Source organism: Cotesia glomerata, linkage group LG6 (assembly GCF_020080835.1).
Source record: "Cotesia glomerata isolate CgM1 linkage group LG6, MPM_Cglom_v2.3, whole genome shotgun sequence".
Classification (NCBI taxonomy): Eukaryota; Metazoa; Arthropoda; class Insecta; order Hymenoptera; family Braconidae; genus Cotesia; species Cotesia glomerata.
The window spans coordinates 17,445,341-17,457,695 of record NC_058163.1 but is presented as its reverse complement, the minus strand read 5'-3'; the positions used below and the strand labels follow the sequence as shown (position 1 = coordinate 17,457,695).

The 12,355-nt window shown below is 32.9% G+C and overlaps 1 protein-coding gene across 1 annotated transcript in view; it reads left to right on the top strand.

Annotated features, from left to right (window-relative positions):
- The window catches only part of LOC123267757 (CUB and sushi domain-containing protein 1), a 102,234-nt gene that overhangs the window by 21,676 nt on the left and 68,203 nt on the right, over nt 1-12,355 (top strand). The gene's annotated exons all lie outside the window — the stretch shown is intronic.

Here is a 12,355-nt window from a genome sequence, read left to right as displayed (position 1 = left end):
TTAAGAGCAAAATAAAGAGCATAATAAAGCAGCAAAAATGTAAGTCGCCGACCTACTACTCAAATTAGCTTTATCCAAAGCCGCAGCAAGTTTTGGTGTCATTAGATTAATTTTAGGAACTTGTTGTTTTGGAATTTCATTTTCATAATCAGAGATTATACGAGAAGTATTACTTTCCAAAGATTTCTGGGATAACTTAGATGTTTGACTTGATATTTCATGATTAACAACATTATCAGTCTCAACTGTACAAGAATAGTCAACATTGTCATTACCGAACTCTCCGACATCAAATGTACCACTATCATTATTGTTATTATAATTGATATCAATGTTCTCTTCAGTATTGTTATCACTATTACTGTAGTTATTATTTTCATCGCTTACATCAACATCCATATCTTCAACATCTTCTGGAATTGGCTGAGAATTATATGAAATAAAACCACGTCGACTGGAAGATTTTTGTCCCAAATAAAATAATCTTTTCTCTTTATCCAGTAAATTTAGCACATCAGCATGAGCTATATCAAATAGTTTATTTAATTCGTCCCGAAAAAGGGATTCATTTTTTTTTTTGAGATTTTGACTTTTTCCTCTTACAGTTTTTTTGTAAATTCCTCCATCGATTGTGATTTGAGGTTAGTTTAAAAAAAGCAGATCTTTTCTCTTTTGTCGGGATTTGTGCCACACACCAAATTACGAAAACTTTGTCGACAGTGGTTGATATGCTTTCTTTCACTGAAAAATTTTTCGTTTTGAGATAATAAAATAAAAGTGACATAACCTCTTTCAATGAAAGTAATTTTTTTCCACCACATTCACTTAATACATCTCCAATCAAGTACACTGTTTTCACCATTGTGATCATAAAATTTATAACTTATATATTTTAATTATAAGCAAATTAAATTAATAATATAACGAATTTAAATAACAATCAGTATCAATAAAGAAAGACAATGATGAGAAGATAGAACAAAGCATTGAAAGCAGAGCAACAAAGAGAAATTGGTACTGAACGACCAAGCTTACCAACACAGAGCTTACTAACTACATTACTCAAATCAAACGAATATACTACTTTTATCGACGGAGCTGAATAAAGCTCATTCAATATTTTTTAGATGAAAAAAATTAATCAAATTTTATAGTTGATTGAATTGATTTAATATATTTATAATTTTTTTAACATTTTTAATCAAATACAATGATGAGTGTTTGTTTAGTTAGTGTGATCAGGAACTTTACATTTTCATCTTACAAAAATTTATAAACTTTATGAAATATAAAATTAATTTGTTATAAAAGAGACCCAAAAATCATTTGTTTGATAATTTTAACCTTTATATTTATATATTTGCACTTTTTGTGAGTTACATATGGAGTAAATAAGCAAAAAAAAAAATTAAAATCTCAAATTAACAGAATTCAATTGATTTTACAAAAAAAAAAACAATATCAATATAAAGTATGATTTTTTTTTGCAATTTTATTGGAAAATATTTGAAATTTTTGATTGGTGTTATTTTTGATTGCAAATATCTTTGAAACGGTTGATCTGAGGAACTTTGACCTTTTTTGTAGAGCGTGAAATTTCCTATAAGACTTCTCTCTGGGATATTGCGTAAACAAGCCATTCCGAAGTAATTAAAATTCAAAAATAAAAAAAAAGTTTTCTCGTGTTATTTAAATAGAAAAATTACAAATGAATTGAGGCAAACCTTAATATTAATATTAAGGTCTTTAATAGGCGCCAAAATTTTTGTTTTTAAATGTACTTTCAACTTTTCAACACCATTAAAAAAAAAAATTTTTTTTTTTTTTTTGAAACACCCTAGTGTACATATAGATAGATATATATTTATTTGTCCTTAGAGCCGAAGCTCCCTCAAGGCCATCAATAAGCAATACATTTTATATATATATATATATATATATAAGTATACAGTACCTATAAAAATACAATTACAATAGTACTGTAAGTTTGATAACATAACAACAGCAAGGTTTTAAAGTTACCTAAATACAATAAAGTTACTTAATAAATTTACAGTAGTTAGTTAGTAAATTTATAAACACTTTGAGACACTTTGAAACAGAAATTATAATTAATTAAACAAATATAATAATGATTTTAATTGTCATTAGCCAGAAAAAATGAAAAAGATGCATTTTGAAATTCAGGAAAATTATCTACAGTTATCAGCCCAGGTGGCAACGAGTTCCAGATACGTATACCATTGATTATAAAAGATTGTTCATACATATTACTATTTGCTATGAAATAATCTCTTCTCTTACTTAATTTTAGCCACCCTAATTTATTATAATACGGGGTTACATTTTCATATCTGGATAACTTGAAAATAAATCTTACGCAAGAATTCATTTTTCTTTGCAACCTAAGTAGCAGCTTTTTCGACATGTTGGTAAACGCAGCACAACAATAATCAAAAATCGGGAATATAAGTGTAGTCACTAATTTTACTCGCAATTGTTCATTAAATATTTCATTGTTAATTTTAAGTTGAGCTAACGTTTTCATAGCTTGATTAAAAGTCTTTAATACTTGGTGTTCCCAAGAGAGATTATTATCTAAAATGACCCCTAGATATTTGACAGTATTAACATAAGGAATAACGCAATTTTCAACTAAAATATTCTCTGCATTTATACAATAATCATTCCTAACTTTTAGTCTACTGCCAAAGATGATTGCTTTGGCAGTAGACATATAGATATATTAAATACCTTAAATATTAAAAGCCTTGGCCAAAAGAGACTTAATCAATGGAACTTAATAGGTAACTGGAAGGTAGTTACGGACAGTGTCTCGGATAGCTTAAATGGTAGAGCATTTGGCGCGTAACCAAAAGATCCAAGTTCGAGTCCTGGTCTGGGCTGTCTGAATTATTTTTTCAATTATTGAAAAAGTTACACTGAGTAAAAAATTACATCTTTCTCTAACAATAATTGTCGATAAACGAATTTTAATTGTGAATTTCACCTAAATTTTCTCTGATGGTATGAGACCTCATACCGATAAAATATTATGGTGAAGAAGTAATAATAAAAAATTAGTCATTCTTCAAGAATTTGGATCGGGAGTATTCGGCTTAGAATAATAACTATCTTTATCAATAAACACCGATCTTCGAGTCAAATATATTAAAATTGCACTTATGACGTTTTAAGTTCTTCGAGCTCAAAAATATAATTTATGTATCATTTAGAGCTCTCCAAGCTCAAAAAGTTAGCTGTTCTAAGCTTTTGAGCACTTCGAGCTTGAAAGTCTGATAGAAATTTAATAAAACACTATCATTCAAATTTTCAAACTGCGATTACTTTTAAATGAATAAACCGATTTTCACGCCGTTGGCAGCATTCGACGCAGTTTTTTAAGTCCTATGATATACTTTCAACTACAAATTGATTAGATCAGAAGTTTCAGTGTAATTCGAAGAAATCACTTTTTTTCGTCACCGATAACTCACGAACGAATCAACCGATTTTTACGGGCCTGACGGCGACCGACACACACACACACACACACACACACACACACACACACAAATTATAAATAATGCAGAATTGTGTAATAAGATCAATACACTGATAGAAGGATTTGTTTATAGTTAAAAATATTTGTTAATATTTAATAAATCATTTATTAGAGACCACTTTTTAGTATTAAACAAATATTTTTTAGTATTTAAAATGATTTGTTTGTATTTAATAAATCTGATATTCATTTATTAAATATTAATAAATCTTTTTAAATACTAAGAAATATTCGTTAAGGACTAAAAAGCGGTCTTTAATAAATAATTTATTAAATATTAACAAATATTTTTAACTATAAACAAATCCTTCTATCGGTGTACATATTTTTTACATTAACGAAGAATACTCTAATACTTAAAATAAATATTGCACTATAATAATAAGATATTTACTTCACATTACACTTTTAATACTTAAAGGGTGACAAACAACACAGTAAAAAAATTTTCGTCAAATTTAACATAAATATTTGTGTTACTAATTGTTTTTACACAAACTAATGTTAATTCTACATTCTAGTGTGCTAAATCAATACACTAAATCTGCACATAATGCAGATTAATAAAGAATTTGTTTTATTAAAGTGAAAATAAAAACAGTTATCTTTATTACAAATAATAAAATGCAACAAAGTAATAATAACTTTTTAATAAAATATAACATAATTAACAGACTAAGCGATAAAAATTTTCAAACGTACTAAATGACAGACAAACTTGATGCTTGACATGACTTGTACATTGACATGTGTATGTGGCCCCATAACGATACCGGTATTCATGATCCAACGTTACACTACGCGACATGTGTACCGTTATTTTGGCTGAGAGGTTTTGTAACCGAGTGACCTAAGGCATTTATCCAACAAAAATATTCAGGTTTTTAATCGATAGGTCATTGACTATAAAAAAAATGTATATAGGTGCCATCTTCGTCTTTAAATAATTCCACTGACCCAATCATTTAACATATCAGTTGTAGTCTTTTAATAACCACAAATAATAGGTTTTTCTATTACCAAATTTAAATATTAATTAATCTCTAAACTCATGGCTTAAAATATTTTCTCACGAATATATGTTATTCACTTTAGTGTAAATAGAAAAGTAATAATGATATTGAGATGCAAAAAGTGAAAAGAATTAATTAATGCGTAAAAAGTAAGAAAATAATACTTTACGTGTAAACAGGAAGAAAATTAAGATGGAAGTAATTGCTTAGAATATTATAATTATTATTGTAATAAAGTGATGCGTGCATGATATGCCAGGTTCAGATGGAATTAAAGATCTATCTTAGCATTAGCGAAAAGAAGTCGGCCAAGTTACTCCAGAGTGCAACTTTAGATTGGATGCAGTCTGCAGAGTAGCATTTTCCTACACGGAGAGCAATGGATGGTAGATACCACTATACCAGTATGGGCGAGAACGCCATACAGTATGGTATCGAAGATTTTTGTCCATTATTAAATTGTACACATAGATGATTCGACCATTGCGGAAATGGTAACATTGGCGATAGTTATCGCGGATGCCGCAATGCTAGTATGGCCGTCAGGCCCATACTGGCTTGCCGTATGTACAATCCTTTTGGCAGGTAGACCTTGCCAATATTGTGATATTAGCTACAACACCACTGGAGTAACAACAATGTTTCTTTAATTATAGACGTAGGTTATGTCCGAAATATATTATATAAATGAAAAATGATATTAATTATTTCATGACATATTTTTTATTTTATTTTTACTCTGATATGAATTGGTTTTAGTGAAGAAAAATAACAACAACAATCAAAAAATTACAAGTCAATAACTGGGTCTTTTACCTTATATACACTGATAGAAGAATTTATTAACTATTAATAATTTAATTTATTTGAAGACAATTATTTAATTTATTAAATTTTAATAAATATTTTTTAGCATTCAATTAATATTTGTTTGGAAGGAAAGTACATTTATTAATAGTTAATAAGTATTTACAGTTAATAAATATTTTTTTGAGTAAATTTGTTTCGCTTGCAATGTCATATGATATGAAGGTTGCTTATAAACAAAAATCATCTTTATAAATTATTTGCATTAATTATACTACATTATATTAACGTTTATTATAAAATATCAAATTCTATCACAACTCATAATTATCTTTTATATTTTTAAATATTGAAAACGTTATTTTATTCAGTGAATTGAATTATTATCTTGTATTTCAGCTATAGAATTATAAAAAGTGTCAAAAGAAAATTGCTGTTTTTGCTTTTTATTTTAAATAAATTTTTGTTAACAGTTAACAAATATTTATTAACCATTAATAAATATTAATTAACTGTTAATAAATATTCGTTAACTGTTTAACAAATAATTAATAACATTTAATAAATCGTATTTAATAAATAATTTATTAACTTTTAATAAATATTTATTAACTTTTAATAAATATTTATTAAATCCTATGATGTTAAGAAATCATTTATTAACAATTAATAAAGCTTATTAAATAAAAACAAAGCCTTATATCAGTGTAGTTTTGGTGGTAACACAATAGTTTAATTGCTTAACACGCCAAAAATTATAGCGGGAGCCGCCAGTACCATTGCGTCGTCAGCAATGTAGTATGGGTCTCAGGACCATACTGTCTTGCCAAGCCTGCCATGCATACGTGTAAAAAATACAATAGCACCATTACTATACTACATAGTAAATAACGCCATACTTATGGGACTCGTTACAATACTGAATTGCAATATTACACATACTATTTTAGTATCGGTCTGGAGACCATACTAACATAGTGTTAAGCGCCATCCATTTCTCTCCGTGTATTTATTTATTATAATATTGTATTGGTTTTAAGTTAGTTACGAACCAATCGCATATCGTGAGTTTGCTGATGATGCTATTCAGACTTTGCTGAGATATATAATAGCCTCGATTCATAAAAAATTTCAACTTTTAAAAATTCTTTGTAGTCCCGTTAACACGCAATGGGTCATTCATTATCCGTGAACTTATTACTCATTATTATTTATTTTAAATATGAATATATTTGCATACGTCACAAGTTAAAAAAGGGGAAAGGGGGGAATCCTTTTTACGGATTCTAGACATAGCTGTTTGGCCTGGATATGTGGCGACTCGACGCAGCGTCATACTAAAACTCGACGCTGACACCCCTACCCACTAAACCCTAAACCCCTTTCTTTTCTATCCTCTGATCCCCCATGGTACCGCCGTAAGGCATTTCTTCGCGGGGGGAGAAATTAGCTGCCGCTCTTCCTTCTGGTAGCTAAGATGTTATTTCTTCCTTCTAGATTCTGTCTTTCGCTCTTTTCCTCTCAATGGATCGCAACTCTGTAAGCACTTTTGTAGCAAAAGTGCTTGTGGCGTTCCAGGCAGCTTCGGATGACAGCATTTCTTCTACTATTGACTCTGGTGTGATTTTCTTGTTCAGGATCTTCTCTAACTCATCGCGCTGTTGGTTGAAACGTGGACATACAAAGAAAACATGCTCCGCATCTTCATTGACCCCTGGACAGGACGGGCACTCTGGGGTATCATCGTGCTTAAAGCGGTGAAGATACTTCCGTCCACCGACCTTTCTCTGCAGCATTCCACTCCTGTTGCCATCTTGCGATGCTGTGTTGCCGTTCTTCCCTTCTAAGTTCTTCAGGGCTCAGTGTGGTTGACCTTTTTCGTTGATATAGGTTCTGTCTTTCCTCAGCTAGGACTCTGAGAGGCAGAGTACCGGAAATAACACACACTGCTTCCTCTGATATTGTGCGTAAGGCGCTAGCTGCTCGTAGGGCACTCAGTCGATATACTGGTCCAGCCTTTCTCCATGATTCTTGCGTCTTTAGTGCGTCGTCCCAAATGGATATTCCGTAAGTGAGCACCGATGTGACTACTGATAACAATAATAGCCTCCTGCTCTGCTTTGGGCCTTCGACGTTTGGCATCAATCGTGCGAGACTAGCCCTCACTACTGACGCTTTGGCACTGACATGTTCCACTTGCTGCTTGAAGTTGAGTCGAGCATCAAGCATCACTCCCAAATATCGGATATAAGGTTGTGATGTGATTTCTTGTTCGCCGACTTTCAGCTTAATGGTCTCTACCACTTTTCTGCTGGTAATAAGCACTGCCTCAGTCTTGTGTTGCACCAGTTGCAGGTTCACTGCGTCCATCCACCGGTTAACACGCTCAAAAGTGAGATCGAACATATGGTTTATCTTTACATTCTTCTCTTGGAAGGCCTGCATAATGCATTCCCAATTGGCGGAGTTGAAGGCGTTTCTGATGTCTAGAGTCGCCACCAGGCAATACTTCTTCGTTCCACCCTTCCATCTGGTTCCTGCGATTGCTTCCTTGGCCGTATCAACAACCAGTTTGATTGCGTCCAGGGTTGATCGTCCTTTCCGAAATCCATACCGATTGTCTGCCAGGAGTGGGTCGACTACTGCTTCAATTCTCTGGTGAATTATGCGTTCAAATATCTTACCCGCTGAATCTAGCATGCAAAGTGGGCGGTAAAATGACGGTTCATCCGGTGGCTTTTTCCCTTTAGGAAGCAGCACTAACCGTTGCTGTTTCCACTTTCGAGGAAAAATCGCTTCTTTGAGACAGGTGATGTAAACATCCAGGAATAATGCCGGTGCTGCCTTTATAGCTGTTTTTAAGGCAATATTAGGGATTCCGTCTAATCCTGGTGCTTTATTATTCCATACGCGGTTGCAAGCCTCTGTCAGTTCTTCTTCCGTGACAGGTGGAATGTCCTCCAGTTTGCCTTGAGCTAACTGGTAATGAAGCTCGCGTTGCTGCGGAAACAGCGCGGTGACGATTCTCTGCAGAAGTTGTGGGCATGTGGGTGCCGGCATTTGTTTGACTTTTAGGTGAGTCATGACCACCTTGTACGGTCCACCCCACAGGTCTTTGTCCACCTCGTTGATGAGCTCTTTCCAGCATTGCCTCTTACTATCCTTGATGGCTTTGTTCAATGATCGACGGGCTTTTTTGTACTCTGCGACCAGCTCCGCAGAATTAGGTCGTCGATAGCCACGCTGGGATATTCTTCTTTTCTTAAGACACTCTTTCTGAAGAACGCTGATGTGGTCGTTCCACCAGTGTACTGCCGGGCGTTGGCTTATGCTGCGTTTCCGGACCATACTTGCGTCACAGGCCTGGACAACTCTTTTCATCAGGTCCTTGGTCATTTCTTCTGCGGATCCAGTAGTAATCGGTTCACTATTCAGGGCTATTACCAATGTGCTTGTGTCAAAAGACTTCATTTTCCATCCAATGGTATTGAGTGACTTGATTGGTCTTCTTGTATTCCGGTCATGTGATATTTCCCAGAGAATTGCCTTGTGGTCGCTGGCTGTGTAGATATCCATCACCTTCCAGTCGTATTTCCCACTGATGAGGCTGCTGCTGACGAACGTGAGATCTACAATAGATCTTGCTTCTCCTTTAGTATAAGTTGGCGTATCACCACTGTTGAGCTGGACTACATCTAGTGTAGTAAAAGCTTCTAGTAGTGCTTTTCCTTGCGCATTGGTCTGCTTGCTGCCCCAGTCTACTGCCCAGGAGTTAAAGTCACCGGCAATCGCAACTGGATAATGCTGCTTGGCGTCCTCGGTCAGTTTGTCCAAGAATTCAGTGAATTCAACAATGGATAGGCTAGGTGGTGCATAATAGCTGTAGAAACGGATGCCGTTAACTGTTGCCGCTACAAAGCCGGCATTATCATTGTTAACTACACTCTGGAAGGGATGCTTACCACAGGACTAGATGACAGCCTTAGCAGTGCTGTCAGATTCCCAAGGCTGGGTATTCAGGTGTCTGTATGGCTCTGCTATCATTACTAAGTCTAACTCTAGTTCTCTTGCTATTTGCATAAGCAGATCATGTGCAGCTTCGCAATGGTTTAGGTTTAGCTGTAATATCTTCATGTCTGTTTGTTTGTTATCTTCTGGAGTGCCTCTTTAAATACTGGGCACCTGGATGCGCCGGCATGATGGGCCGCGTTCTCCGCACTTTGGTCCGCGTATAATACACATTTCGCTGGGTTTTTGCATTCAGCAATCTTGTGTCCCTCTTGTCCGCACCTAATACATAGCTTAGACCGATCCACATTGCTCTTGCACTGGGATCCATAGTGTCCAAAGTGCCAGCACTTGAAACATTGGATTGGTCTCCTCGTAGCTCTGATTCGGCAGTTGGCCCAGCCGATCCGGACTTTACCGCTTCCTGCCAATATCTTCCGCGCTGCAGCTGCTGCTAGTGTCACAACAGCTGTCTGAATACCTCTGTAGGCCTTACGAATCTTAATTGTCCCTAGTGGTATCTCGCAGGTTTCTCCGATTACCGTTCGCAAGGCGGCCTGAATATCCTCCTTGGTTGTGGTATCGTCAAGATCTCGGATTTCGACGTCTTCTTGTGGTCCTTTGCAGATTATCTTCGTATCTTTTTGGAGGATGCCCGCGATGGTCTTCTGTAAGGCTTGGCCTCTTAAATAAATAATTCTGTAAGGCTTGGCCTCTTAAATAAATAATTCTGTAAGGCTTGGCCTCTATAAATTTAAATAATTTTTTTAAACTATTATTTTAAATAAAAAGTTAAAAAAAAATTACTTTACGCTCTCAGAACTACTTGTAGACATAAAAAAAATAACGACTAAGATTTTTGTTCTTAAAACTAATGTAATTGCTTCTGGAAATAATATTTGTCCATCTATTGAGGGGTGTCCATCTATTGGGGTATTTACCCTATAAGCTACATTTTCATTCATCATAATTTCACAGTAATAAACGTGGAGAATCATAAATATAAACAATGTAGAGTATAACCTGTGCTTGAGGCAACAGTTGACATGTGTTAGCGTGAAAATATACAATATCTATTCCACTGTGATACTAAATCCATATACTATTGTGATACGATATTTTCATCAATTCTGATTTAAAAATAAAACACTTTCATGATTCGGTTTTGCCATTAATGGTATAATTTTTATGCTAATAACATTTTTATCCATGTGCAATTCTAATTTCTCTCATAAAGAAAAATATCTCTTAGCATATCAATACACATTTTAACAATTTGTATCCCACAAAATTTGATAACTTCACTAATTCAGAAATATGAAATCATAACAATGTCATGCACTTTTGCTTTAAAACCTTAGAAATTAAATAGTTTAATCGATATTTTTAAATAAATATTATAATCCGTAAAATTTTATCGGACCAATCCTATCGATATATTTAGTGGTTGAGAGTTCAATGAATATAATAAATTAATTTGGCAAGGTAGTAAATTTAAAATCTATCTTTTTAAACAATACCAATATAACAGTTTAAATAATAACAATTTTTTTTTGTTGAAATAGCAAAATTATTCTATTAATATAACAAAGAGAGTTTGTTGGAGTAACAAAGACAATTTGTTGAAGTAATAGAGAGAATTTGTAATAATAACAAATAAATTTGTTACAGTAAATTTTATAAGAATACATTTAAAAATACGCTATAATCAGCTATATAGCTGATTTGGAAAATATTTTGGCAACAAATTAGTTTTGTTATTGCAACAAAATCACTTTGTAACAGCAAAAAAATCATTTTGTTGCAACAACAAAGTCATTTTGTGACAGCAATAAAATGATTTTGTTAGGAGCAACAAATTGATTTTGTGATTTAACAAACTGGTTTGTTAGTACAACTTGAAACATTTTATTAATGCACCTAATGGATTTGTTGCTCCAACTAAACTCATTTGTTACCACAACATATTTTTCAGCTATCCCGTCTTTAGTTATTTCAACAAAATTGTTTTATGCGTGAGCAGATAAAAGTTTATTGAATAATTTATCAACGTATTTTCATTTTTTTTTTTATTAATCTGCTACTCCTTTTGTATCCTGCATATACAAAACACTTTTCTTTTATTTACATTAAACATATCATGTGCGCTTCGTGCACTTTTATTATTTTCAAAACCCCACCATAACCATAAGCGACCAATTGCAAACCGAATAAAAAAGTTACAGAAATAATGTCAAATTTTATTAATAAATTTTTTAGAAAAAAATTTGATCTAACACATATACCTTGATGAAAGAATTTGTCAATATTTAATAAGCTTCATTTTTTATTTAAGCAGTGATTTATTAACATGATGACTTAATAAATATTTATTATAACATAGATAGGAAATATTCATTAAACGTCTACAAATCAATTATTAAACATAACTTGTTATCTGTTAATAAATATAAATTATATTAATAAATAAATATTTTTCAACTGTTAATTAGATTTATTGACTACCAGTGAACATTTGATGAGACCTTTGAATAAGAAGTGAGCATAATTCTACTTTGACACTTTTTATAACTCTATAACTTCAATAGCTAACAGAATTTCTTTAGTTTAGTTAAATTGATAGTTTTCTTATAAAAAAAAAAAATTAGGTAAACGGTTGACCCGAAAGGTCATTCCTGCAACTTCCCGCTAATTCCGTGTCTAAGCGCTTTAAAATTGTATGACGTTTTTGAGCTCTCCAAGCTCAAAAAGATAATTCATGTGTTATTTTGAGTTCTTCGAGTCAATTTCACTTTTTAAGATAATCTCACTTCTTTTCTTCCTACACAACACACTTATAAGTTATAACTATCGTATAAAAAATTCCGTATTATAAGAACATGAAACAACTTTTATTCAATCGATAATAAAGAATTATGAGTAGTTGGATTCAATAAATTACTGAAATTTAAACTTTTTCTGT